General features: G+C 42.1%; 1 pseudogene; it reads right to left on the reverse strand.

The window, feature by feature from the left end:
* Positions 1 to 1,020: 1,020 nt before the first annotated feature.
* On the reverse strand, positions 1,021 to 1,111 carry LOC130283737 (U2 spliceosomal RNA; annotated as a pseudogene).
* Between the last annotated feature and the right edge of the window lie 22,976 nt (positions 1,112 to 24,087).

Here is a 24,087-nt window from a genome sequence, read left to right on the forward strand (position 1 = left end):
ATGCCCCACCTTACTACCGGGGTGACACACTGTAGCAAATCACCTCCTCCTCATGGGGCGGATGTATGAAGGTGCTCGCAATGTCAGGACCTGCCTGTCTGCCCTCAGAGGTGGCACTGCGCTTCTCCAGCCGGCTAAAGAATGTAGACTATTATGGTATCGGGGGGAGGGGGGGGGGGCTATGTGGATGCGACGGTGGTGCTTGCTGGGCAGGTGCTTCGGATGAGCGGGGTGTCGAGGAACGTGCTCTCAAATCACCCAAAGTGCAAGAAAAAGTGCAAACATGTTACACAAAAAAAAACTTGCACAAAGGATGTGGTCTATCGCAAGCCCTTCTCCGATAGGATAGAGGCCCCCAACAAACCTTACCCTTCGCCTCTGGACCAAAAGGCACCTGCGAGGTTCCAGTTTCAATGTCCCTCTTCGCCGAAGCTACTAAGGGACCACAAATGCTCCCGGCATCCCCCTTGGCATTAGCCAAGTTATCTGCTCGCAGAGCCGATAAGGGTAGGTACCCTGCCCATGCAGGAGTATCCAGGGTGTTTGCAGGGAGGTGCGGAACCTAATAGCCACACACACCTCCCCTAGACTGCCAGGAGGGACACCCGGAAGGGTTACCGCATCCTGACAAATCCTGTGAACACACAACACACAAAAAGTGACACAGTGAGACAAAAAAAATAAAAAATAAGAGAATGTGCGCAGATATACTGCTTGGACATCCGGCCGGATCTATAAAAATGTCTCTGATCCTAGCCAGAAGGCCGGGAATCAAGAGTTGAGTGCCCCAAAGGTGAAGAGATCATGGTGCCCGTGCTTCCACTCAGTGAGTTTATCCTCCCAGTGAGTTTCGGCACTTTGGGGTCACCACTCCCCAAGGCAATAAAGTACCTCGGCTCTAGACCCTCTCAGCCTCATGGCGAGACCTGGAGGAAACAGGTCACATCGGGGCAGCTGTCAAGCTGATTCCTCAGAACCAGCCCCGGTACACCTGACCCCTACCATGCAGCACCCATCCCCACCGGCTCCACACTGGCATCGCCTGCCACCAGCATGAAACTGATTAGAACAGATACTACACTTGATCTTAGCCAAAAGGCCGAGAAGCGATGAGTCATTAACCTGTTAAGGACCAAGGGCGTAAACTTACGCCCCTAGTCCCGCTCCCGTGATATAACGCGGGGTTAAACGGTAACCCCGCATCATATCACGGCGGGCCCGGCGTCATAGTGATGCCGGGTCCCGCCGCTAATAGCGCGCGGCACTGATCGCGGTGCCGCGCCCTATTAACCCTTTAGCCGCGTGACTAAAAGTGAAAGTAAAATGTGCGGGTTAGCTCAGGGAGCTGTTCGGGATCGCCGCGGTATAATCCCGAGGCATCCCGAACAGCTGTACTTCAGGAGGAAGGTCACTGACCTTCCTTCCTGCAGTCCGATCGCCGAATGAATGCTTCAAGCCTGAGATCCAGGCTTGAGCATTCAATCGCCGAAAACACTGATTGATGCATTCCTATGGAGATGCATCAATCAGTGGTAAAGATCAGTACATGCAATGTTATAGCCCCCCCTGGGGGCTATAATATTGCATAAGAAAAGTGTAAAAAAATCATTAAGCCTTTCAATGATCCCTTCCCCTAATAAAAGTTTGAATCACCCGGCATTTCCAAGAATACAAAAAAACAGTGTAAATAAAAATAAACATATGTGGTATTGCCGCGTGTGGAAATGTCCAAATTATAAAAATATACCGCTTTTTAAACCGCGCGTTCAATGGCGTACGCGCAAAAAAATTCCAAAGTCCAAAATAGCGTATTTTTGGTCACTTTTTATATCATGAAAAGATGAATAAAAAGCTATCAAAAAGTCCGATCAATGCAAAAATGGTACCGACAAAAACTTCAGATCACGGCGCAAAAAATTAACCCTCATAGCCCCCTGAACATGGAAAAATAAAAAAGTTATAGAGGTCAGAAGATGACAATTTTAAACGTATACATTTTCCTGCATGTAGTTATGATTTTTTTTCAGTAGTAATGCAAAATCAAACCTATATAAGTAGGGTATCATTTTAACCATATGGACCTACAGAATAAAGAAAAGGTGTCATTTTTAACAAAAAGTGTACTATGTAGAAACGGAAGCCCCCAAAGTTTACAAAATGGCATTTTTTTCAATTTAGTCGCACAATCATTTTTTTTTCTGTTTCGCTGTAGATTTTTGGGTACAATGACTGGTGTCATTACAAAGTAGAATTGGTGGCGCAAAAAATACGCCATAATACAGATTTTTAGGTGCAAAATTGAAAGAGTTATGATTTTTTTAAAGGTAAGGAGGAAAAAACGAAAGTGCAAAAAATGAAAAACGCCTGGTCCTTAAGGGGTTAAAGACTCTGACCATATGGGTATATGATGTGTGTGGTCAAAGTACTTGTATAATAATAACAACAACAATAAAGACAACAGGCAATGTCCAGCGTGGAAGTTCAAGCAATTCTCAGAAGTTTATTCAGCAATTAGCCAACATGAAGAACAGGTGACGCGTTTCGGCCACAGTGCACAGCCTTAGTCGCACGACTAAGGCTACGCACTGTTGCCGAAACGCGTCACCTGTTCTTCATGTTGGCTAATTGCTGAATAAACTTCTGAGAATTGCTTGAACTTCCACGCTGGACATTGCCTGTTGTCTTTGCTGTTACTCTGGATCGAGGGTCCGGTCCTAGTCTCGTGTCGTGGAGAGGGAGAGCTGTGTCTACCATTGTTTGCCTCAACAACAACAATACATTTATTTATATAGCGCCAACAGATTCCGCAGCACTTTACAATTTTGATATATGAAGATGTGTGGTGTAGTGTTTTCTAACCAGAGGGCCTCCAGCTGTTGCAAAACTATAACTCCCAGCATGCTCGAACAGCCATCAGAGACTCTGTCCATATGGGTATATGATGTGTGTGGTCGAGGTCCTTGTATAGCCACATCATTTTGATAGTAGATAGCGCTGTTATTAGGTGACTTCATATATGAAGATGTGTGATGTAGTGTTTCCCAACCCAACATTTTGATCAAAAAGTGCGCTAAGAGCCTCCATTTTTTTACCTAGAGTGCTGTTGCAACTTTCTTTTTTTCCCAACCAAGGTGTCTCCAGCTGTTGCAAAACTACAATTCCCAGCATGCCCAGACAGTCATTAAAGGGGTACTCCGGTGGAAAACTTTTTTTTTAATCAACTGGTGCCAGAAAGTTAAACAGATTTGTAAATCACTTCTTTTAAAAAATCTTAATCCTTCCAGTACTTATTAGCTGCTGAATACTACAGAGGAAATTATTTTCTTTTTGGAACACAGTGCTCTCTGCTGACATCATGACCACAGTGCTCTCTGCTGACATATCTGTCCATTTTAAGAACTGTTCAATCCCCAAACATATGCTGCTCTGGACAGTTCCTAAAATGGACAAAGATGTCAGCAGAGAGCACTGTGGTCATGATGTCAGCAGAGAGCACTGTGGTCATGATGTCAGCAGAGAGCACTGTGGTCATGATGTCAGCAGAGAGCACTGTGGTCATGATGTCAGCAGAGAGCACTGTGTTCCAAAAAGAAAATAATTTCCTCTGTAGTATTCAGCAGCTAATAAGTACTGCAAGGATTAAGATTTTTTAATAGAAGTAATTTACAAATCTGTTTAACTTTCTAACACTGAAGTACTTGTATAGCTGTAAAATTTTGATAGTAGATAAAACTGTTATTAGGAGACATTATAATAATAATATTATAATTATAATAATAATATGAATATCTTTATTTATTCAGCACCAACAGATACAATACTATGAAGATATGTCATTTATTGTTTTCCAAACAGGGTGCCTCCAGCTGTTGCAAAACTTTAACTCCCGGCATGCCCGAACAGCCATCAGAGACTCTGACTGTACGGGTACATGATGTGTGCGGTCGGGGTCCTTGTTTAGCCATATAACTTTCATAGTAGATAGCGCTATTAGGTGACTTCATATACGAAAATTTTGCACCTAAAAATCCATATTATGGCTTATTTTTTGTGCCATCAATTCTACCTTGTAATGACATCAGTCATTTTACCCAAAAATCTACTGCGAAACGGGAAAAAAAAATTTGTGCGACAAAATTGAAGAAAAAACGCCATTTTGTCATTTTGGGGGCTTCCGTTTCTACACAGTAAATTTTTGGGCAAAAATGACACCTTATCTTTAATCTGTAGGTCCATACGATTAAAATGATACCCTACTTATGTAAAAAAAATCCTAACTGACATAACATGACATAAAATTGTCCTCTTCTGACCCCTATAACTTTTTTATTTTTCTGCGTATGGGGCGGTATGAGGGATCATTTTTTGCGCCGTGATCTGAAGTTTTTAACAGTAACAGTTTTTTTGTATTGATCAGACTTATTGATCGCTTTTTATAATTTTTTTCATGATATGAAAAGTGACCAAAAATATGCTATTTTGGACTTCGGAATTTTTTTGCACCTACGCCATTGTCCGTGCGGTTAAATTAATGATATATTTTTATAATTTGGACATTTCCGCACGTGGCGATACCACATATGTTTATTTTAATTTTTATTTACACAGTTTTTTTTTTATGGGAAAAGGGGGGTGAGTCAAACATTTAGAAGGGAAGGGGTTAAATGATCTTTATTAACTTTTTTTTTTACTTATTTTTTTTTTGCAATGTTCTAGCTCCCATAGGGAACTATAACACTGCACACACTGATCTTTTACATTGATCAATGGTTTCTTATAGGAAACTATTGATAAATGATTCTACCGCTTGACTGCTCATACCTGGATCTAAGGCACTGAGCAGTCATTCGGCGATTGGACACCAGGAGGCAAGGTAAGGGACCCTCCTGCTGTCCTAGAGCTGTTCAGGATGCCGCGATTTCGCCGCGGCTATCCCGAACAGCCCCCTGAGCTAACCGGCAATATTTTACTTTCACCGCCATCAGTGCCGCGCGCTATTAGCCACGCGTCCCGGCCAGTGTTAGAGGCCAGGCCTGACCGGGAGCGGACTCATGACGTACTGGTACGTCATGGGTCTTTAAGAGGTTAAACAATGAGAGACAGAAAAACAATAAAACCAGAACATTTTTTTTTTCGAGAAAAGTCATTAAGGTTTCATGGCTGATGTTGACACCTAGAACCTTCAGCTCGCTCCACAGATTTTCTATGGGTCCTGAGACCGGCTAGGCCACTAGTGTTGAGCAGCATATGCCATATTCGAATTCGCGATATTTTGCGAATATATGGACGAATATTCGTCATATATTCGCTAAATTCGCATATTCGTAATATTCGTGTTATATTTTCGCATATGCGAAAATTTGCATATGCAAAAATTGGCATAAACGAAAATTCGCACGCCAGTCTCACACAGTAGTATTAGAACCTTCTTTACATCACACAAGCTGGAAGCAGAGAGGGATGATCACTGTGATGTGTACTGTGATAAAAAAAAACGAATATTCGTAATTGTGAATATATAGTGCTATATTTGTGAATATTCGTGAATTCGCGAATATGCGATATTCGCAAATAAAATTTGCATTGCGAATATTCATGAGCAACACTATAGGCCACTCCTGAACAAAATTGGGAGATTTATCAAATCCTGTCCAGAGGAAAAGTTGCTGTGTAGCCCATAGCAACCAATCAGATTGCTGCTGAATTATAAATAGCTTAGTGAATCACAATGTCAGTGAACTTATAAACCGTAATGAGTGATCGCTGATATTGTTTGGTGGTGCTACATGGAAGTATTCACAGTCCAGAGATATCTTTACAATAGAGATTTCAAAAGAACTGAGCACTCACCTCAAAAGTTCCAAAACAGACATCTTGTTTATTACTCACATACAATGGGGGAGGCAGAACAGTTGTTTGTTTTGCAACTTTGGAGGTGAGTGCTCCAATCTTTTGAAATCTCTTTTGTGAAGACAGTTTTTGATAAAAATCCTGTTTACACCTTCATATTTGACGTTGCTTTGAGATCCTTGAAAAGATCCTGCCATGTAATTCTGGGCTGATTCCTCACGGTTCTCATTATAAGTGAAACTCCACGAGGTAAGATCTTACATGGAGCCCCGACTAAGGAAGCATAGTAGTTATTGTGTGTTTCTTCTATTTGTGAATAATCGCACCAGGGCCCTCATTTGCTATTGCAAACCCGACATGTTTGCCGGGTTGTGCGCCAGATTCTGTCGCATTGCGCCAGAAATTCTGTCTGCGCCAGAATGTGCGCCAGAATTGAAAAAAAAAAACTACTAACTCTCCATTTTGCTAATAAAACCCGAAAAAGGGGCGTGGCCGCCGGGGAAAGGGACGCGGTCTCCAAAAAGGGGCGTGTTCCCGACATTTTCACAAAAAAAAAATATATTTACTAAGGCTTCCACATAAAATGTGACGGATTTGAGCTGAGGAAAACACGACAGATCAGAGCATGTGTACAAAAAAGCAAAGTGCCGGGAAAGTGGAAAATGTAGGGAAACCTCAGTAAATACCGTGGAAAATAAATTGAAGGGAATTAAAACCCACAAAGAAACCTACACAACACTCTTAGGGCCCAAGTGTTGTAAACTTCTCACCAAGCTGCTTGGCGATGGTCTTGTAGCCTATTCCAGCCTTTTGTAGGTCTACATTCTTGCTCCTGACACCCTTAGACAGCTCTTTGGTCTTGTCCATGGACTGGAATCTCATTGATTGCTTCAGTGGACAGGTGTCCTTTATACAGGTAACAAGCTGAGATTAGGAGTTTTCTCTTTAAGAGAGTGCTCTTAATCTCAGCTTGTTACCTGTATAAAAGACACCTGGGAGCCAGTCTCTCACTGTTCCAATATACTGACCATTAAAATTATTGACTGCAAACGTCTGGCCGTACTTAAAACATGCTGTCATTTTGAAAAGCTACTTCTGAAGGTGAAAAAAGGCAAATGCCAACAACTCCCCCACAAAAAAATAAAAAAAATAAATGCCATGTAGGTATGATGTCTCATACTTTCCTATTGACTTCCAGCCATCATCTGGCCCAAACATTTTTGCCCCAAAAAACTTAATATGGTGAGAATTGCTATTTTTTGTGGTTTTTTGGTTTACAAAAGCGCTGTGTCTGTTTTAAGCCTTTATCTGATAAACGTTTTAACTGGTTTTGCGTGTAACATTCTGGCCGTGGCAGCAGCTGTCTGGCTCTAGTTGACGAAATTCTGTCTTTAGTAGCAGCCTACTATTCTATTCTGTCTCATGTTTCCCTAAATGTATCCAATTTAAAGTGTAAATAGCACATCTGCTACGTGCTCTAGGTGCATTCATTTCCATTTATCCGTATTAAATTACGTCTTTCAGTTTCTTTAACAACTTACAATCTCTATCATTTCCCCAGTACTTTAATCCTGTCGGCTTCTGTAATAATTAAGATACATAATTTGGGAACATCTGCAAATATGGAGTTTTGGGACCCTAAGACCTCTACAAATCTATGTGATCATAGAGGATTTATTCTGGTCAGTCAGAAACTCCAGTAAATGCCTATATTTATCCACGTTGCCCTCAAATAGTTTTATTCTTATCCCAGACCATGTTTTGGTGTGTAGGGTCTATGTTATGGTAATATAGGAGAACCAATTCAAACAAGACCAGGTAAAAATCAGAAGAATATGAAAAAAAAAGTTTAGACTTTTCTGAATCTTGCTAAGGCTGCATTCACACCACGTTTTGTACATACGGGTGCCGGATCCGGCGGGGGGAGGGGCAAACCGGGCGTTCCCGTACCCCGGCCGGATCAGCCCGTGACCCAATTTACTTTAATGACCCGACCGGAGTCAAACGGTGACTCCGGTCGGCTCAGTTTTGACCCGAATGCGGTTTCCTGACCGGACCTAAAGCCGTAGTTTACTACGGTTTTAGGTCCGGTCCAAAACCGCATACGGGTCAAAACTGAGCCGACCGGAGTCACCATTTGACTCCGGTCGGGTCATTAAAGTAAATGGAGTCACGGGCTGATCCGGCTGAGGTACGGGAGCACGAGATTTGCCCCTCCCCCTGCTGGATCTGGCACCCGTATGTACAAAATGTGGTGTGAATGCAGCCTAAGGGAGTCTTGTCATATGGTTGAAAATGCTTTCTGTTTTGAACAATATCTTTTTTTTTTCCTCTTTCTACTTTCATCACAGGCAACAGAGGTGAATTGACCCCTACTCCCCAGGTAAATGGAGCAGCAGCACACATACTCAGCCACTGCTGCATGCTCTATAGTACTTCCCAACACTGGGGGACATTTATTATGGTTTTTAGTTCCTTTTTTTTATCTTACTCTGGGGGCTCAAAGTTGCAAATAGCCCTACCTAAGCAACTTTTTAGTTTTCATTTTACAGTGGTCGGGAATTTATGAAGTGCGAGTGTCACACATAAGCAAAAAAAAAGTTGCAAACCCCCTTCGAAAGGTCACAAGTGAAAGCCAGGTCAGACCTGGCTCACAAAATTGCCTTTTGACAGCAAATGCTGCTTTTTGTGTGACTTTTTGGAAAGCTTTGCTTAAAGGGGTACTCTGCCCCTAGACATCTTATCCCCTATCCAAAGGGGGATCGCTCCTGCAGCACCCCGCTATCATTACTGCGCAGAGCGAGATCGCTTTGCGCGTAATGACGGGCAATACAGGGGCCGGAGCATTGTTACATCATGGCTCCGCCCCTCGTGATGTCACGGCCCGCCCCCGTCAATACAAGTCTATGGGAGGGGGCGTGGCGGTCGTCACACCCCCCTGCCATAGACTTGCATTAAGGGGATGGGCCGTGATGTCATGAGGGGTGGAGCCATGACGTCACGCTGCTCCAGCCCCTGTATCGCCCGTCATTACGCACAGAGTGAACTCGCTCTGTGCAGTAATGATGGCGGGGTGCCGCAGCGGCGATCCCCGGGGTCCCCAGCAGAGGGACCGCGGTGATCTAACATCTTATCCCCTATCCTTTGGATAAGGGATAAGATGCCAGGGGCGGAGTACCCCTTTAACGGCCACCAGCCAACATCTACCACCTGCCCAGGCTTAGTAGTTTAAGCTATCTAATAGATGGAGTCCAATACTAAGCCTGGGCTTAGCAGTAGCCCGAATTACAGCTATCGCTAACCCCCGGTACCTACCACCACAGGGGTTCCAGGAAGAACCAGTACTCCTGGGTTCATATTTTCATTTTAAGCCAGGTACAAACCAAGCAGCAACAGCCTGATGTTACCAAGTTGGGCAAGGACCATTGTTACTGGCCTCCCCCAGACTAAATAATGCCAACCTGTTACCACCTAGGCCCAGGAGCACAATTTTTGATGCTCCGGGCCTGTTGGTACTGGCTGTGCCCAGCACTCCTGTGGCAGTGGGTACCGGATTATTAATTGGGGGTTAGTGTTAATGGTTTTGGGGCTAACGCTAAGCAACCCCCCCCCCACCCCCAAAAAAAGCACATTTTAAAAACTTTTATTAAAAAAACCCTCCCCCACAAGCCCTCATTAACCATTTTAATAATCTTTAACAAAAAAAAACAAAAATCGTGGGTCAATGATGTAGTCCACCAAATACAAAGAAGTCCTCTTCATACAAGGATCTGAAATGAGAAGAAAACCCCCCACAAAAATAGGTTAGTTCATTTCGGGGGGAAAAGAAAAACAGAAAAAGAAAACCCTACAAGGTAAGGAGGGTGAAAAAAGAGTCTGAATAAAGTCAGGACGCCCCTATGTACTCCCAGGGTCTAGGTGCTAGGACCTTATGTTGTCTGCTGATACAGAAAAGAATTTGCGAATATTCGCGAATATAGCACTATATATTCGTAATTACGAATATTCGTTTTTTTTTTTGTTATTTTTTTTTTCACAGTACAGATCACAGTGATCACCCCTCTCTGCTTCCAGCTTATGTGGTGTAAAGAAGGCTCTAATACTACTGTGTGAGACTGGCGTGCGAATTTTCGCATATGCGAAAATTAGCATATGCGAATTTTTGCCTATGCTATTTTTTGTATATGTTAATTTTCGCGTACGTGAATTTTCGCGTGCACGGATTTTCGCATATGCGAAAATAAAATGAGATTATTACGAATATTCGCGAATATATGACGAATATTCGTCCATATATTCGCGAAAATTCGCGAATTCGAATATGGCCTATGCCGCTCAACACTAAAAAGTATAACAAATACCTAGAAACAAAGTGCTGTAGCAGACTAAAGTTATGACAAAAAATTCCTTTATTGTTAAAATATAAAATTTAAAATACATACATGACACAGAGGAAGGACTTCTGACAAAGACGACTCCTGGCAAAAAGTGCATGAAAGTACTATAATGGCAACATGCCATATCCTACATATTGTATATAATACATATGGTGAGTATTGCATGGAAAACAATGCGCACCGTCTATGTTTTATAAGTAAAAGTACAATGAGACAGGTATAATAGCAGCAAAGTATAGCAGCAGTATATAAAGTGCAGTGCACATCAACAACATCTGCAGACAGTATACCGTATTTTTCGCCCTATAGGACGCCCCGGTGTATAAGACGCACCCAATTTATAGGTGCAAAATCTAAAAAAATAAAGATTTTGAACCCAATAGTGGTCTTCAACCTGCGGACCTCCAGATGTTGCAAAACTACAACTCCCAGCATGCCCGGACAGCCAACGGCTGTCCGGGCATGCTGGGAGATGTAGTTTTGCAACATCTGGTGGTCTGCAGATTGAAGACCACTGCATAGGAGGTAATACTCACGTGTTCCCGCCGCTCCGGACCCGTCACCGCTGCCCTGGATGTCGCTCCATCGCTGTCGCCGTGTCCCCGTCGCTCTGGAACGTCTCTGCTGCCGGCCGGGTATCCTCGCTCTCCGTCGCCGCCATCATGTCGTTACGCACGCCGACGCACGTACGCGACGACGTGATGACGAGGAAGGAGAGCGCCGGCCATACAGGGGATCCCTGAACGGAGAAGACACCGAGGAGGCAGGTAAGGTCCCTCCCGGTGTCCTGTAAGCACTAACCCGGCTATTCAGTCGGGCTGTTCGGGACCGCCGCGGTGAATTTCACCGCGGCGGTCCCAAACAGCCCGACTGAACAGACGGGTTAGTGTCACTTTCCCTTCAGATGCGGCGGTCAGCTTTGATCGCCGCGTCTGAAGGGTTAATACAGGACATCACCGCGATCGGTGATGTCTTGTATTAGCCGCGGGACCCGGTCGTTGATGGCCGCAGGGACCGCCGCGATAGGGGTGTATTCGCCGTATAAGACGCACCGACTTTTTCCCCACAGTTTTGGGGAAGAAAAAGTGCGTCTTATATGGTGAAAAATACGGTACATAGTAAGCAGACAAAGGTGCACACTGAACAGTACCCACATGTAACAGAGCAAATGGTAGCGTGGCCAGGAGGCATCACCCCTACGATACTTCTCCCGGAAGAAGGACATAGTCCGAAATGATAGTAGGAGTGACGCCTCCTGGCTACGCTACCATCCTCCCTTTCCTCCCTTCCTTTCCTTCTCAAATATTTAACATGTTATTCTGTTCATCACTAATGTTATCAGAAGTCTAGCTTCTTCTGTAATAAAGGGGTACTCCACCCCTAGAAATCTTATCCCCTATCCATAATGTTTAGAACGCCAGGGTTTCAGCCTGGATCTCCCGCGATCTCCGGGCTGAAACCCTGGCATTCTAAACATTATCTTCAGAATGCTGGCTTCGGGCAGCCGTGGTTGTGACATCATGCCAGGCCCCCTCCATTCATGTCAATGGGAGCCATCACGTCCCCCTCCCATAGATATGAATGGAGTGGGCCTGGCATAACTTCACGACCATGGCCGTCCGATAGCGGCGTTCTGAACATAATGTTTAGAATGCCAGGATTCCGTCCCGGAGATCACAGAAGGTCTAGTGGACGGACCCTAATCCCCCCCGCCCCTGAATTCAGACATTTTGGATAGGGGATAAGCTGTCTAGGGGCGGAGTACCCCTTTAATATTTTACAAGACTAGGCAACAAGAAAGCAGGTGTGAGCATTTTCTCTGCTGCCTCCCTGACACTGAGAACTCTATATCATCCTGTTCCATTCACTGACTGTAGGTGTGGCTGGGGGTTACATCAATCAAGAATTTCCCAACACCTGAAGGGACAGCACCGGAGACAGGTGACACACATGAAAAGATTTGCTTTCTAGGGCAGGAACCTAAAATACTTAAGGGCAGTAAAAGTTATTTTTGATACAAACACAAAAAGGTCTAGAAATTAAATATTGCAGAGGTATACAAGACAGCTAAAAGAACACAAATATGCACAGACTTCTCATCTGGCAAGAGCAGAAACATACACCCCAAAATATGACTTCAAAATCTCGAAACGTAAACAATGTTCTTGAAACAACAAAAATAGAACAGTAACTATAGAGGTTTGTGGTTCCGTTGGTTCTTAAACAGTTCCTGCTGTTTATGGTAGAAATGTGTTAGAACACACAGGGCATCTTAACATGTTGTGTATGGGGCTGATTAAAAATACCTCATGATAAAAAACCAAGTGAGCAACAGAAAGAAGGTATTTGTGAGAGAAATATAGGTGCTAGACACATAAAAAAAATCATATATACATGATCAGTTTTTGTGGGATTTGACAGGTACACTTTAATGTGTTATTTTGGAGTTGTTTTGGAGGGTCAAAGGAAGGGGCTGTACTATATTGGTGGTAGTTTTAATATGTTGATCTGTTTACAAGCAAAGCAGTAAAAACATGGATATTATTTTGTTGTGTGAAAATCTGTTTATCTATCTATCTTTCTCATATCTATCTATTTATCTATCTCATATAAATCTATTGTTGTTGGCTTGGACATAATAAAGGGTAAATTTTATATCTATCTATCTATCTATCTATATATATATATAATTAATATGCACCTCAGATACTCGATTACATCTACACATTTTATGAGCCCTTATTAGCAGTAAATTAGCTCTGTACGTCCCCAAGCACTATTTAAATGGTAACCTTCAAAGACATTGTTAGGTCTTGTAAAATACCCTAAGGACTCCACCCGGGTTCTGAAACTTTTTACTTTTCTTTCTAGGTTAATTTGTTTCATTGCATGACCTGTACAAGCAACAAGCAGCTGCAAAGCCTCATTGCTAGAAGATGAAGTCATGGCCGAGAACAGAACTCATAGGATGTTCTCAGTAACACTATTCTTCCAGGCACAGCAGATGCACACAAAAACCATTGGGTCTAATAATGAGTAGGGGGCAAATCTCCTGCATGGACTTTATTGTATATGGCACCCTCAAAGTCCCAAGACTTTCCTATAACAAACAAGCTTCATTATGTTACCTGATAGTCCATGGAGAGGCCATACCCTTCATCCTAAACTCAGATAGGCACCAAGTAGGTCTGCAGTCAATAACCTGGACAAAAATAGTATGTGCAATAGCCAATGCCCTCCTTCATCATGGGGACTATCATGTCCATAATATACCATGTAATTCCATACCGATTTAATTGCAGATCATTAGTAAAGTTCTCCGAGCCGGATTCGAAACATCTGCACCAAAAAGAAAGCGATTCATGTTCTTATCAAGGTAAATCATATTTTGTGGAACAGCTGCATTGTGTAATGTTAGCAGATCTGAGGTCTCCTCCAGGTCTCCCGCTCGGTGTACACGGAGTAACCCTTAATCTTTACAAACCAATTTAGATGCATGCAGGGCTTTTCATTATTTTAAATTGTATCCATTCATGACGGTGTTAGACACATATGCATGCATTTAAGTCCGGGGAAGAGAATAATTGCACAACGCAAAGGGTTCCAAATGGTTCCGAGCAGAATACGAAACATAATAAGACACCAGGGCCTCATTTTATTGGCACCTTTGACAAGTAGTGCAGAGCTGACCGGAGATGTGTTTACATGATACATATGAACTTTACACAGCATTGCTTTGTAACAAATAAAACCTTGTGGTTGTTTCTTCCTTGTAGCTCGGTCTCCTCTTGGTGCTTTACAAAAAGTTCCAGATGGTTCTGCCACAGTTTATTCACTTGTGTTGGAAGCTCGAAAACTGAAAGCTTGCAAATTCCTTCAGATTTATTGGGAAGAAAAGCATTGCATGCAGCACTAATCTTCCTGATATGATACTAAAAAATAATGGTCTCTATAATAATTTAGTCAAGGGGCTCAATCGGCATCAGTGGTATCCCTCATATATTTCATCATGGCTTCCATTTTGAACCAAATTCTAAGAGAGTATTGTAATGTCTGTTTATTTGTTTTTGCATTTTTCCGTTTTAGGCCCTGTTCAGACCTTGTTTTTCATGCATTATCTGTTTTCTGTTTTCTTTTCTTCCGGATGTGGAAGAATTAAGCCTTTCACCTATGTACTAGGTGGGTGTGGCTATATAACTCCAGATCAGTCTTGTTTTTTACACCACTGCACTGTAGCACAGGGAGGGACCGACTCCAAATTGTCGATCCATCGCTTAGGAGCCATCGTGGTCGGTCGTGATAAGAATATACTGTGAATGTCAAACAGAATATACCTTCACCACTCGGGATCCCATGCATCTGCAGAGAAAGCAAGATGGGACTATGGGGGAATTTACAAAGCTTTTTGTGCTTTCTGGCACATTTGCCCATTTTTTTTTCTATTTTTCTATCTTTGAATGTTTAGACAGAGTTATCAAACATTTGCTCCATGTTTTGTGACTTTTAACCATGCTCATGATTTTTAGCTTTTGGTCTGAAATGTAGGCATGGTTTAAGTGTTGTGACTTTTAAGACATGTTTATTATATATGACTTTTGAAGTCAGCTGCCAGGGGAAGAAGGTTTTGTCCAAATTTTTTCAGTTTTGTCTAAAGTTTTATATGCTAAAAATACTGCAAATTATATTATAGGCTAATAAAGAAGTGATATAAAAATAAGAAAAATGCAGTAGAATAGGTATTAAAGTGGCATTGTTTTTAAATCTAATGATGCATTTCTATAAAGTATTTGGAAAGGCAACCATCAGTGCACATATTGTAAAAAAATACAAAAATCAGTCATTTCAATGTGTCTACTGATGGTCACCTTTCCATAGACTTTAGTAGAATTATTAGATTTAAGAAACTTCAACTTTTTATACCTATTTTACATAAATATGTTTGATTTTATTTTAAAAGGCGTGAACTTAGCCTCAGGGATATTGTTACGCATTTTATCATATGTAGCCTCCAACTTTCAGATTCCTCACACATGACCATTGTGCTATAGGTATCTCTATCTTCAGAGAGACATTCATAGTCCTTTAGATTCCATTAATATTCCAAGAGGTAGACAAAATAGTTTGGAAAGTGTTAGTTGAGGTCAATTGGGAGAATTCATTGTTTTTTTTTTGTGTGGAACTTTTACTTGCACAAAAGTGAAAGTTACCTCCTTCTCCGATCCTGCACTATGCCCCTGGTCGCAACCTCAGTGTCACTTCAGGAACGGACGTCATGTAGCCGCTGCTACTGTTCAGTGGCCTCATCAGTAATACTCCATACTCCCGGCATCACCACTCAGTAATGGAAGCCAGTAACATTGGAGTGCTGACTGGAGGCTTAATCAGCACAGTCAATAGGATCCGTCAGCACTAGTGTTGCTCGCGAATATCGCATATTCGCGAATATTCGCAAATATAGCACTATTTATTCGTAATTACGAATATTCATTTTAATTTTTATTTTTTTTCACAGTACACATCACAGTGATCACCCCTCTCTGCTTCCAGCTTGTGAGGTGTAAAGAAGGTTCTATTACTACTGTATGAGACCGGCGTGCAAATTTTGGTTAATGGTAATTTTCGCATTTGCTAATTTTCGCATGTGCGAATTTTGGTTAATGGTAATTTTCGCATTTGCTAATTTGCGCATGTGAGAATTTTGGTTTATGGTAATTTTCGCATTAGCTACTTTTCGCATATACGAATTTTGATTTAGGTTAATTTTCGCATTTGCTATTGTTTGCATATGCGAATTTTGGGGTATGTTAATTTTCGCATTTGCTAATTTTTGTATATACAAATTTTTTATGGTAATTTTCGCATATGCGAATTTTGATTTATGTCAATTTTCGTATTATGCACATTTCGCATTTCCCAATTTACGTATATGCGAATTTTGGTTGATGTCAATTTTCGTATATGCGAATTTTGTTTAAGTTTAATTTTGTATGTTCATTTTCGCATATGTTAATTTTCGCATACGCGAATTTGCGCACATGCGACATCTTTATTAGTGTTGAGCGGCATAGGCCATATTCGAATTCGTGAATATTCGCGAATATATGGACGAATATTCGTCATATATTCGCGAATATTCGCGAATTCGAATATGGCCTATGCCGCTCAACACTAATAAAGATGTCGCATGTGCGCAAATTCGCGTATGCGAAAATTAACATATGCGAAAATGAACATACAAAATTAGCATACGCGGAAATTCGCGTATGCGTAAATTCGCATATGCGTATTTTCGCATATGCGAATCTTCGCACGCCAATCTCACACAGTAGTATTAGAGCCTTCTTTACATCACACAAGCTGGAAGCAGAGAGGGGTGATCACTGTGATGTGTACTGTGAAAAAAAAAAAAAAACGAATATTCGTAATTACGAATATATAGCGCTATATTCGCGAATATGCGATATTCGCGAATAATATTCGAATTGCGAATATTCGCGAGCAACACTAATTTTCATATGTGAATTTTCGCATTTGCAAATTTTTCACATATGCAAATTTTTGCGTATGCTAATTTTGGTTTATGCACATTTTCGTATATGCAAATTTTTTGCATATTCGAAAATAAAACGTGAATATTACGAATATGCGAATTTAGCGAATACATGACGAATATTCGGCCATGTATTCGCGAAATATCGTGAATTCGAATATGGCCTATGCCGCTCAACACAAGTCGGCACCTGGTGGTGTCAGTTGTGCTTCGATCCATCCTGGGTTTGTTCTGCATTAAAATAAAAGACATGAAAGGACTCAGAACAGGATGGAGCATAACTGCAGTGTAAGCTTTGCCTTACTCTACTGATTTCACTGTGATGTATTGTGCATGTGTGATGTACTCTCCACCAATATATGGTGACTCTTTACCACCAATGAGGATTTAGTTTGATTTTAAATTCTGGCTAATGTAACTATACACTTGACAATTCGTAATACAGTGACCCCCCCGACCTACGATGGCCCCGACATACGATCATTTCTACATACGATGGCCTCTCAGAGGCAGCATCAACATACGATGCTTTTGTATGTCGGGGCCATCGCATAAACGGCTATCCGGCAGCGCAGACTGCTTCAGCTGCCACCGGATAGCTGTTTACGGTGCCCCGTGTGGTCCGGTGACGATCACTTAACTGTCCTCGGGGCTACGGTGCGTCCTCTTCAGGATCCCCTGCATCGTCGGCGCTCTCCATTGTCGTCATCACGTCGCTGCGCACACCGTCCCGTCATCCAATAGAAGCGTCATGCGGAGTGGCGTGATGGCGGCTACGGAGAGCGAGGATGCCGGCGAAGCAGACAGCGATGAAAGGGCGACATCCAGGGCAGAGGTGACGGTCCGGAGTGGCGGGGACTCGTGAGTATAACCTCCAATACCAGTGTTCTTCAACCTGCGGACCTCCCGATGTTGCAATACTACAACTCACAGCATGCCCGGACAGCCGTAGGCTGTCCGGGCATGCTGGGTGTTGTAGTTTTGCAACATCTGGAGGTCCGCGGGTTGTAGACCACTGTCCTATACTTTACATTGCACGGATCCCACAACATACGATGGTTTCAACAAACGATGGTCCATTTGGAACGGATTATCATCGTATGTTGAGGGACCACTGTATTTATTTTTAATATACAATACAAGTTTCATTTTAGGGTGGCATTGTGAGTGGTGGTGTTCATGAGCCCTTTGGGCCTTTTTATGTTTGTGTTGGTGCATTGCTTCCCGGTTTTTCCTACACATCAGCCTCTGGCCACCCAGCTGTGCAGGGAACACCACCACGGCCCCGATCCCTTTCTCTGTAATAGAATATTGTATACACATAGGATGTTATGAGATGCTGATCTCACAGGACACAATCTGATTCCGTCCTTCATGAACTATACATACGGCCCTCGTACAGAGCTATGGGGATGCTTACACTTATGTAGTAATTTGAACTCTGATCCTTCTTTCCCCAAAGCTGGTAATGAGTATTAAAATCATATTTAGATACGGTTAGAAAAATCCCAGAGTGGGCCGAGTGTTTCATGTGCGTGGAATCTAAGAAAACAACAAGGCTGATTTCCAGGGTCACTCGCTGTCCAAGTTTGTTTGATTAATTTTCATTGGATCTTGCCTTCATTCCTCCCCCTCATTTTGTTTTCCCATTGGAGAGAACTGCTGTTGATGGAAATTTCAGTGGACCACCCAAAAATATATTAACTTCATGTAAACTTTACATCATCAACCTACTATGATGTGATGTTCTTCATCACCATGATCCACTGCATTGATGCCCTGGACAATACTGCAATATGACACTTAACACAATTAGCCATTCAGTTTCTAGTATTTTTAAATAGTTACAGCTTAATCTAGGAGAAAAAAAGTTCCATCCAAGAAACTTGGATAACCTATTACATCAAGACTCATCAGGATAACATCCACATCGCATATAGTTCTGTAAGTTCTCACCAGTGAGACATAATAGGCTTTATATGCTTTTAAGTGGGATCCATCTGAGCTCGTCCTATTGAATGAACTAAGGATTCTCAACATAATAAATATATATTCCCATTAGCCATACTGTACATCGAATATTACTGCCCAGTCCAAGATGATATTCTTACTTCTAGTGCTTAATTTTCCACCCTAAATCCATATCCTGCAGAACCCCTTCACATGTAATAGCTGACGGCCAAAAATTTGCTTGGCCAACAGCTCTCCATCCCGATCCTTCCACATGCATGAAGCCTTGGCGCAGCTGAGTGTTCATTGTTCTCATTGGAGAGAGGAGAGGTATGCCCCTACCAGACCCCTCTAGCAGCTACCTATCTCTCAGAAGACAAAAGGATTGGGCAATTGAAATCCAACATGACAGATCCTTCTCATCATCATCATCTGTCGTGGGAGAGTTGGGAGGCCTCCATACACATTAGACCACGTGATTGGCCCACCGGTTTGACTTTTTTCTAATATGTATGGGGACTTTAATTTAAAAACCTACTAATCTTCTAAATGCACAATCACTGTTTCACTAGAACTTAACATTTATTAACTAGGACTGACCGACCAATGGCAGGAGGGAACCATGAGGGGGGGGAGCGTCGGGGGGGGGGTCAAATGTCATGATCCCCCGTTCTGCCTGTGCCTGGTAGTCCGGGCAGAGTGGAGTTACCTTGGTTACCTGCCCGGACTCGTGGTGGCAATGGCGGTGAGCGTGACCGTCAGGAGCGGCGGGACAGCAGATAAGCAGAAATGACCGGCAGTGGCAGGGACAGTGTGGGCGGGCCACAGTCTGAAGATCGAGTGAGTGATCTCCAAACTGTGCCCCTCCAGCTGTTGCATAACTACAACTCCTAGCATGCCCTTCAGCTGACATTGCATGCTGGGAGTTGTAGTTTTGCAACAGCTGGAGACAAACTGATGGGGAAACACTGAGTTAGGGTCTGTTACTTAACTCAGTGTTTCCCATCCCTAGTGCCTCCAGCTGTTGCAAAACTACAACTCCCAGCACGCACTGACAGACAGTGCATGTTGGAAGTTGTAGTTTTGCCACAGCTGGAGGTACACTGGTGCGGAAACACTCAGTTAGGTAACAGACCCTAACTAGGTGTTTCCCCACCAGTGTGCCTCCAGCTGTTTTAAAACTACAACTCCCATCATACATGGTCTTGCACTGGCGGGGGTTTGCAGTGAGTTTCCCACTGCAAGTTTATACTGTGGCAAATTTCCTGGCGCAGCTCAAACTCCCAGTGGGAAACTCGCTGTAAACCCCCGCCAGTGTGAATGTACCCTAAAAACACTACACTACACAAACATAAAATTAAGAGTAAAGCACTACATATACCCTTACACAGTTTTCCCCAACCCCCCTCCCCAATAAAATTTTAGTTTTCATAATAGGTAAAAGGAAAAAAAAGACCCCCAAAATCTGTAACACAATTTCTCCCGAGTTCGGAAATACCCCATATGTGGATGTAAAATGCTCTGCAGGTGCCCTATAGGGCTTAGGAGTGAGAGCGCACCATGTACATCACATTTTTCATTTCCACATCCAACTTTAGTAAAAATTCGTCAATTACCTGTACGGGGTGTTAAGGTTCACTGTACCCCTTCTTATGTTCCTTGAGGGGTGTAGTTCCCTTCCCTTCTGAACCATGTAGTGCACACACAGAGCACTTTACATCCACATATGAGGTATTTCCATACTAGAGTGAAATGAGGTTACAAATTTTGGTGGTCTTTTTCTCCTTTTACCCTTTGTAAAAATAAAAAGTATGGGTCTAACAGAACATGTTATTATAAAAAACTTAAGATTTAGAATATTCAGCAGCTGATAAGTACTAAAAGGATTAAAGGGTACCTCTCATCAAATAAACTTTTGATATATTTTAGATTAATGAACGTTGAATAACTTTCCAATAGCATGTTAATGAAAAATATGCTTCTTTCTATTGTATTTTTCCCGATCAGTCCCGTCAGCAAGCATTTCTGACTCATGCTGGAGTCCTAAACACTCAGAGCTGCCAGCCTGCTTTGTTCACAGCCAAACAGGCTGTGAACAAAGCAGGCTGGCAGCTCTGAGTGTTCTCCTTTGTGAACAAAGCAGACTGGCAGCTCGTAGTGTTTAGGACTCCAGCATGAGTCTGAAATGCTTGCTGCCAGGACTGGTAGGGAGACCCCTAGTGGTCATTTCTTCAAAGTGGAAAATTAAATAGAAAGAAGCTTATTTTTTAATAACATGCAATTGTAAAGTTATTCTGCATACATTAATCTATAATATATCAAAAGTTTTTTTTGATGAGAGGTACTCTTTAAGATTTTTAAATAGAAATTATTTACAAATCTGTTTAACTTTGTGGCACCGGAGTACCCCTTTACCTTACTGTATCTCTTCAGACTTTCTGAACATTCTAAATTAAAAAATGAAACAAACAAACGGAAAAAAAAACTAAAACATTGCAGTGCAAATCCTGTACTACTGGAAAGTTTGGAATTATAGTTTGAGAATAATGTAGTTATACTATTATGTATCCACATGTTCCTAACTGCATCCAAGAGAAGAGTTTTAAAGAGCTTTGATGGTTGAATAAAACACAACAGAATTCTTTTCCTTCTATGGATATTTTCTTCTCATCGGTTTTGCTACTTGTATGTTTATTTCCTCGACACTCATATTCACATTCGTGATGACGGAGAACTAGATAAACTTTGCTGTCTGGTGTCGAAATAGCTTTGCAAAAACAGCTCCCATAGATCATGTCTCAGCTGCAGCAAAGACTTCCATCAAGATCTTTATCTGACCTGTCATCTGCACGATACAGTATATAGTCAAGCACACATTTATTTGAAAGGTTTCTCAATACTATTGAACTAAATGTACAAAATGTATCCATCATTGCCAAATATAATTCCCTGGTATTAAAGGGGTATTCTAGTGAAAAACATTTTTTTTTCATATCAACTGGCTCCAGAAAGTTAAACAGATTTGTAAATTACTTCTATTAAAAAAATATCTTAATCCTACCGGTACTTATCAGCTGCTGAAGTTGAGTTGTTCTTTTCTGTCTGAGCACAGTGCTCTCTACTGACACCTCTGTCTGTCTCAGGAACTGTCCAGAGTAGGAGCAAATCCCCATAGCAAACCTCTCCTGCTCTGGAAAGTTCCTGACATGGACAGAGGTGTCAGCAGAGAGCACTGTGGTCAGACAGTAAAGAACAACTCAACTTCAGCAGTTGATAAGTACTGGTATGATTAAGATTTTTTTATGGAAGTAATTTACAAATCTGTTTAACATTCTGGAGCCAGTTGATAGGAAAAAAATAGCTTTTCACCAGAATACCCCTTTAAATAATTCAAGTCAAAACTGAAATTTTTTTTAACATTTGTTTCTCTTTAGGATTTTCGAGGTTCAGTCCCATTATGGATGGTCCATCTGATGATCTATGGCCATCAAGTTTCTCAATGTCCTGCACCCCTTTAGATTCCCCTTTAAAGGCTTCCACTCAGTTCTTTAATCCAGCAATCTCCAGGACACAGAATGTCTTTCTAATTTGTGGCATCGCTTTATATAGGGTAAAACAAGGTTTCTTGCCATGTTTGGATGTCTTCCTGAGCATCTGCGATTCTGCAAAAAAAACCTGTCCCACGTGTCCCACGTCAAACGAGCTTCAAGTAGTCATCGGGACACGTGGTATTCAGAAATAGAATAGGAAAATACACAGAGGACAGCACCTTGTGTAATGCTGTGAGACCCCCAAATGCAGTTGGACTCTCACTTTTATTAGAACGTGCATTCATACGTATGACTCTTATGCATGGGGTATATTCAGATAGTTGTTGCTGCCCATCAGTGTGTAGATCGGGTAAACCTCCGCTCGAATCCTCACCCATCAATTGAAGTACAAAGTATGCAGAAAACTTACACTGGAACTGGTAAATTTTCAGGAGTCTTTCGTAACAGCATCAATGAGTTTATTGACATGTTTTTCGCCTTATCAGCCAAAAACAGGATCTCCTTTAAAGTGGTACTCCGCTGCTTGACATCTTATCCCCTATGCAAAGGATAGGGGATAAGATGTCTGATCGCGGGGATCCCACTGCTGGGACCCCAGCGATCTCCCGCAGCATCGGAGTACCACTTTAAGAGGACCCATCTTGACAACTGTGTAAGTGGTCTTGCCCCTTATCAGTACAGAGCAGGGTGTCATTTGGATTAGAGAACTTTGATATTACACAGAAGGTAAAATTGGTGGTCTTTGATGCAGGGGGTGACAAAGATTGCAGAGGGATAACCCAACCATTCCCCCACATGGGCACATATAAAACTTTACAAATCTATATTGCACATTTGTACTTATCTATATATTGCTACATATGATGTATACATTGCCTTCCATATAATGCAATGAATATTTTAGCTACATACTTGCCTCAATATGCAGCCATATCATCATGCGCATGTTTTCCACCTTGCTGTACAGTCCATGCACTCCGCACTTGTTGAGCTGGGATATGCTCGGTTTTTCGGGCAGCAGACCTAGTTTTACAACATCAGCAATAATGTCCCCCTGGGTACCAATACAGTAGAATGTTCCCTGTTCCTTCATATAGTAATATTGTCCCCTATCTCCTCATATAGTAATAATGTTCCCCACTGCCCCATATAGTAATAATGCCCCCAATCTCCTCATATAGTAATAATTTTCCCCACTGCCCCATATAGTAATAATGTCCCCAATCTCCTCATATAGTAATAATGTTCCCCACTGCCCCATATAGTAATAATGTCCCCAATCTCCTCATATAGTAATAATGTTCCCCACTGCCCCATATAGTAATATTTTCCCGTGTCTCCTCATATAGTAATAATGTTCCCCACTGTCTCTATATAGTAATAATTCCCCCTATCTCCTCATATAGTAATAATGTCCCCCACTGCCCTATATAGTAATAATGCCCCCTATCTCCTCATATAGTAATAATGTCCCCCACTGCCCCTTATAGTAATAATGCCCCCTATCTCCCCATATAGTAATAATGTTTTCCACTGCTGACAGCTCTTGCTTCGCCATTCTACTTCACTACATCTGCTTTGACTTGTAGCATATAAGGTTACATTAGTTATCTCCCCAATAGCATGGAGATCCTACATGGTCAATTCTGGTGGTGAGACAACCAATGACAAGCAAATTTGGAAGTAATCTAACAAACAATAACAATTGATCCTAATATTCCAAATATTGTCTTTGATGTCTATCTAGTTTTTCACAGTTAGTGTTGAGCGGCATAAGCCATATTCGAAT

Source organism: Hyla sarda, chromosome 7, assembly GCF_029499605.1.
Source record: "Hyla sarda isolate aHylSar1 chromosome 7, aHylSar1.hap1, whole genome shotgun sequence".
In the NCBI taxonomy this organism is placed as follows: Eukaryota; Metazoa; Chordata; class Amphibia; order Anura; family Hylidae; genus Hyla; species Hyla sarda.